This window comes from Natrix helvetica (genome assembly GCF_964273705.1).
Source record: "Natrix helvetica genome assembly, chromosome: 2".
NCBI classification, from domain to species: domain Eukaryota; kingdom Metazoa; phylum Chordata; class Lepidosauria; order Squamata; family Natricidae; genus Natrix; species Natrix helvetica.
In genome coordinates, this window is record NC_138552.1 from 167,702,368 (window position 1) to 167,709,387 (window position 7,020).

Here is a 7,020-nt window from a genome sequence, read left to right on the forward strand (position 1 = left end):
ATAATAATAATAATAATAATAATAATAATAATAATAATAATAATAATAATAATAATAATGCCGGTATTGATCTTCAGCCAAACAGCCGAGCGATTAAAACGTTTGGCTCTTGGGGCTTGGAAGGACGGGACTAAAACAGGGCAAACGTCCAAAGCGAAAGAAAGAGAGAGAAACAAGTGGAAGGTTGGCTGCCCACACAGGACTTACTGCTGGGCTCCCACCGAGAACCTGCTCGCCCTCCCGGCCTCCCTCCTCCTCTCGCAGTTGTTAACGGAGGCGGCCGAGGGAAAACCAGGGAAGCAATGAGGAGGGAAAGGGGGAGGTGAGGGGATTGGAGTTAAAATTCCTTCCGTCCCACGGGGGAAAGAAAAAAGGGGTAAGGAGAGAAGGATGGAAGGGAGAGGAAGAGAAGGAGAGAGGGTAGGAGGGGGGAGAGGAAGAGTAGGAGCAGGAGAAAGGTAAGGGAAGAAGGAAGGGGAAGGAGAGGAGGAAGGAAGGAAGTAGAGAAGGGAGGGAGAGAGAAAAGAAAGGGAAAATAAGATGGAGTTACAACAGGAGGAAGGGATGGTAAATAAAGCAAGCCAAACTGTATTATAATCTATTAAATGAAATAATAAATGTATAAGAATGACAAATGTAAAGAAGAATAACAATTATGTGAATGTATACTTAAAATGGCATGTAAGAGAATAAAAAAGAAAAAAAAATCTGGGAAAAAAGATTCCTTCCGTCCTTCTCCCCCGCCTTCGGAGTTAGAGGAGAAGCGTTTTCAGCTCTTCCCTGCATTAGTAGCCTTGAAGGGAGATGAAGCATTCTTTACACCTGAAATAGAAGTTTAAATAATAATAATAGTAATAACCCATCCTGCTTTCACACAAACGTAGACCTTCTTTCAGCCAAGCGATACTTGGCGTTTCTGGGCAAAATACTGCAGCTGTTCCGATTCTCTCCTGCCCCCTCCCTCCCCTTAACATAACACTGCATGAGAAGAAATCCAGAATGCCTACAAATGGAAAATGACAGCCACGGTGTTTCCCCCTCCACACAATACGCGTTGAGAATAAGGCAAATTTGCCATGAATGCTTCATCTGGAAGTAATCTAAACGAAGGCAAATTATTCCTGTGTTGTTGTTTTTTAATTGTGATTCACTGTTGTCTGCATTTAGCAGTCCATTTGGCTTAATTGTGGCTGGCAAAATAGCACATCCTGTTTTAAAACTTAGGGTAATAGCATAGGGAAGGATATTGCCTCTTCACAATGATTAAAAGAAAGTTCTTCCGTGTGCACAAACACTATTCTGAGCAAGGTTATGTAATGGGGGTTAGGAGTATGCCTGCACCGAGAATACCAACTTCCAAATAGGAGACTTAACTCTGGTGGACTAACTTCTTTGCACCTTGGTGTGAGTGGAAAAAAAACACATTAATTTTCTTACTTTTCGGGAGTTCTGATTAAATAACCCTCCCATTAGAAGTTGATCAGAAACACTGAGCTGGGATTTGGCTTTGTCTCCCAAGAAAGTCTTTTGCAAACTTTTAAGCAACTTTCCAGAGGAGGACCTGGAAAACATATCCATGTGTGTGTGTGTGTATGTATGTATGTGTGTATGAATGAATGTACATATACATAAACATACACACACACACACCCAAGCAACATGCAGTGGTAATTGTAATCAAAATTTTGAAAAAAAAAACCTACACCTCGGTAAAAATAATTGGTGTTTAAAATACTAAAAGGTACTCTTAACCTTTTGAAATTAAAAGGTTAAAAATATCTTTTAGTATCGGTATCCTTTATTAAAATTATCCTGACATTTAAGTAAGTACTGGATAATTGAATGAACTGCTGGTGTCTAAACAACAAGATAGACTGTTTTTCACTTCTGCCTTCCAAAGGACAACAAGGCCAGGTATATCTGAGAAACTCTATTGACTGCCGTTATAGTTTATTTACTTGATCACATGCTTTGCTCAACTGGCAAGGCTTACTTTGCCTGCAGATTAGATTGAATTATCTTAAGTAAACTTCAGTGTCTCTTTATCCACAACACTGCAGCTTTATAGCTTGTGGGGAACTGATGCTCCAAAACAAGAGACTGCCTTTTTAAGCCAGGATAGAATCAAAGTTCAAGCATCCATGCTGAGAGTGCTTCAGAAAACACCTTTCTGAGAAATCTTTCCGGTTTCCACCCTCCTTTTGTATGCCCCTCCCCAGTTGCATGATGCAAAGTTAGTTGAGTCTGTCACTCCTCCCAGGAACCTGATTTCAGTTGAGCCACAAAATCTTGATTGACATCCCAATGACATTTTAAGAAACTGGCTCACCTTTTGTATATACTTTTTTTTAATTCAGAGAAGAAGAAAAATAAAACCCTAGGACAGATATGGGAAGCCCTCCGTCTCATACATATTCTGTGCTCCTGCAAGAAGAAGCTGGGAAGCAAAAACTGGCTGTTTTGATTAGAGGAATTCTAAATTCCCATCCTTGTGAATGGGATGGGATAGGATAGAATAGAATAGAATAGAATAGAATTCTTTATTGGCCAAGTGTGATTGGACACACAAGGAATTTGTCTTTGGTGCATATGCTCTCAATGTACTTTATAAAGAAAAACAAAATACATCCATCAAGAATCATAAGACACAACACTTAGTGATAGGTTACTAATAAGCAATCAAATCATATTAGGAAACAAATAAAACAATATATGGTAAATCGTAAAGATACAAGCAACATGGTTATAGTCATAAATGGGAAGAGACAGGTACTAGGAAATATGAGAAGAATAATAGTAATACAGTCTTAGTAAATAATTTGACAGTATCGTGTGAATTAGTTGTTTAGCAGAATTATGGCATTTGGGTCTGAGCTCAGATGACATGGGAACTCTTGGGGAGATGACTTAACTAACAGCTACTTTTGTGGGAACAGGATCTCTTTTCTAACATAAAAATATTAGAATAGAGCCAGCAAGGCTATCAAGTAATAATTGGTGGTTAGGTACACAGGGAATCAACACTGCATACTATCTGATTCCAAGCAGGGAGTTGGCAATCTTCCTCTCTGGAGAGGGGGTTCAAATCCCATTTCTTTTTCTTGTTCTTCAGTGTAATAGATGTTGGACACAAAGTCAAAAAGGATTTCATCTAGATTGGAATCTCATGGGCATTTACTTGATAGTAAGCCCAAATGAAAAGTATGGGGATTTTTAAGACAAGTGTTTATCAGAATTCTGCAAACATACAATATAAAAGAGATTAATTTTTAGTTTTAAAATGATAAAATATGACCCAAAAATATGTACTGTAGTACTGATTATAAATTTGGTTAAAATCTGCAGTTCTAAAACCAAAGTTTCATTCATTGATTCTTATTCCCTTGTGCTTAATTGTGCTCAGACCTGATTTTGAGGCATTCTTTCATGAGAGTTAGCACCCCTGAATCCATGTCACATTATTTTCCATGAATATGCATAGGCTTGGGCTGCAAACAAAGCCTTACAGGCAACGGGTTTATAGAACTTTTATCAATATGAATTTCACAGAAAGACAAAAGTGGTTTGGGAATATTTACTTTTAAAGAGTAAAGCCATCGCTGTGTTGGAAGAAATCTTCTGGGTTCGGCTCCAAGTGGAGAAAAAGACACTGGAGACATGGAGGCTGCTTGGAAAGATGGTTTTAATGGTGGACAGGACCACATGGCCTGAGTCCTGAACAGCAAAGGTGATCACACGGTTCAATGTTGGTGGAGAAGAGAAGAGAAGGGAAGAGAAGGAGAAGAGCAGACAAGAAGGGCTGAAGAAGGGCTTGCAGGGATTTTTATAATCTGTTCGGCCCCACCTATCTGTTTCCTGTTCCTGTGTAAGAAATGTATTCTGATTGGTTGCCAGACTCCCATGGGCCCGTGCAAGGGCAACCCTCTAGGCTGTTTTGAATTCAGGTTTGATTGAGTTCAGATGCCATGTGGTCAGTTGAATGAAGGCTTATATTATCCTGCCTTATCCCATAACTCTGGAGTTGAAGAGAACTCTTTATTATGTAAAGTGGACTAGCTTGGTCTTCTTAATGGCCCATTGACAAAGTGGGGATGGGCTGGAAGCTGTAGGAATTTACTTTGTGTTTAAAATGTTTCTCCCTTTTTTCACATCCAGGAAAATATAATATTCTGCCTTTTCAATATTTCCTAGGATATTTCATTTTTTCTGGGAGAGGGCTAGGTGATAACTTCCCACAGCTGGAAAAGTCAATTGTCCAGCTCAATATTTTCCATTGTCATTACAAAATCAGATTCTTGATGGTCTCCTTTGTTTTCATTGTAGAAAGAATATGCATAATGTCTATCATTTACCAGATATTGCTGTAGGTAATAATTTGATGACAATGTTTTCTTCAGTTGGCTTTGCCAGGGAAATAAGTGTAATGTGTGCAGAATTTCAGCTCAAAGCATTAGATCGCTTCAGAACACTCCCTGCACAGTTTTATACAGGCACCTATCTAGGCCGCATCCATCTTTTTGGTACCCAGAGAGGACAGACTAACCCCCGAGGGCTCAGATGCAGCAAAGATTAATATTAGAGTGATATAATCCAAACTGAAATCTATGTGAAATCAAAGTGACAAATAGCCACACACCAAACATCTAAATTAGGAAACATCTGTGCAGTGGAGAGATAATTAGACTTAGTGTATTCTGCAGAAGACTTGTTATGTGATTAATGAAGGAATATATAGGGATGGAGTAAATATAAAGAGTTCAATACATCCCAATCAGAGGATCCCTGGAAATTATTGTAGCCTGTTTTGTGCTGAGGCAGTTTATCTGAAGGCCAATAACAGAAATAGCATCACTCTCAAAATAGGAGAGCATCCTGGAGTTTTCTCCATTTGCTATCAGTGTATATGCATATGTGCCTGTCTCTGTCCATGTGTTGCTTCCGTTTTGCAAATAACCTATGGTGGAATTCAGCATATGAATTAAAGATGCAATCGGTAAAGCTCAAATCTGTGGCACTGAGAAAAGCAAGGGCAAGAGGGAAACCATCCATGCATTCTGTAATTGCAACACAATAAGAAAGAATAAAAAAGGACAGAGAGAAACAAGAAGTGTCAGAGAAAAGTTCAAGAATAATGAACTGAGGAAGTGGACAGCTGATTTTTTTCTTGCATTTTAGAACAGTGTCCAGACACATCAGCCATCTCTATACAATTTCAGGTTTCTTTTTTTCTTTTTCTTTTTCAGTGTTACTGCTATGGCTGATAAATTATGCTTATTGTTTTCTGCATCATGCATGCTCAGACAAATCGGGTTTATATCCTAACTGTTACTCTAACTCTGTTTAAGTTCCTTTTTATTATTTATTTATTTATTTCTTAGATTTTTAGACCGCCCCTCTCCCAGAAAGAGGCTTGTGTTTCAAGCCTCTTTTTAAAATGGAACTAGTAAGAAGCACCAGTAATATTTGGTTTCACCTTTTTTTAAAGCATACATTCCACAATTTGACTGAATGCTCTAAAGAACAGGTGCAAATGGTGTGTCTTGAGGGGACACAAGAAGGCCACTAGCATCATTTTTGGAGATTCCCCCAACTCTCAGGTAGAGCCAAAACTAGGAGTTTTTTTAAAAAACTGAGCAGGTATGATGGAGTAAGGAAGTGTATCCCCAGGAGGGAGGCGATGAATCCAGAGGAGTAAGAGGCAACTTAGCCCCCAGATATCGTGTGAGAGATAGAGGGTGAAGACAGCCCCTTCCTAGTAGTTCACATAATATATCGTAGCTGCAGAGAATACAGTGTTCAGTCTGGCAAGATTTTGTCTACAAATATAAAACAATGAAGAACTTAGCTTGAAATAATCACCATTTGCCATTCTTTGTTTTGGGCCTGACATCAAGTGAAAGAGTATAATGGGCACATTTAAGTTTTGGGCATGTTAAAGGTTCCCTTAAAACCCCAAACCCTTTGATAAAAGGAATATTAGCATCACCCATTTTTTTCAGTGTGTCCTTCAATGTGCAGCAGGTGGTCTGATGCTGTCTTTGAACCAACAGGATCGGTATACTTTTGGCCTGATAGTTTATTTCAAGTATACCAGATCTAAGAGATAAATCAAGCCTAGCTTATGTAGGGTGTGATGTATACCTTTCCTAGTCTGGATGAATCCAAAGTGCAGTGATCCAGAGCAAATCATCAAAAGAACTGATGTCCAAACCAGTCTATTTGGGCAGAATCCCACCTCCCTTTCTGATGACTGGCAGGCTGTCCCTCTCTTTTTGGTCTGTCCCTACCCACCCCCTCTCATTTTACCTCATATTACAGGAAGTGGGAGATCTCTGAGCCTAGAGGCAGAGCAGTTACAGTAACTTAGGTTTTAGGGTTCTTTTATTAAAAGAAAGGTTAGGACAGCCCTTTTAAAAATAACTGTTCAGCTCACTAAAGTTTGGAAAAACAAATGGTTAACTGCCTAAGATTCACTGAAATTCCGAGGATAAATAAATATAACTCTAATATATATCCAAAGTATGTCTATTCATACGACAATCGTCTTTCTTCTGTTGGACAGGAATGAGAGCAGGACATTTCCAGTGTCCAACAACAAATCAACAAACTGGGAGTGAAAGCAAATAAATGACAACACCATCATCATCCCAAATGCAGGTCAGAGGGGGAAAATATTTTAGACTACTTAAAATGTAGAGCAAATATTGCTACAGAGCATGACTGGGACAAAGGGACAGGAAGGCTTTTGCAGGCAACATTTGTCTCCAATGTCTCTTCCCTCATCTCAATCCTCCTTTTTCCATTTTCTCTTTCCTGAGGTTGGAGCCTGATGTCAACAAGCACAAATTAAGAGATGAAATCTACTAAACAATTTGTTCATGGAATTCGTGGCATTATGGGATTGTATTAAAAAGCATGAGAAGATTGCAACATCTTTTTTCCCCCCCAAGCTGTAATTATGAGTCGGTAGGTTTATAAATATTTGCCTGCATCTCTGTGTACAGGTTTGCTACAGTTGTT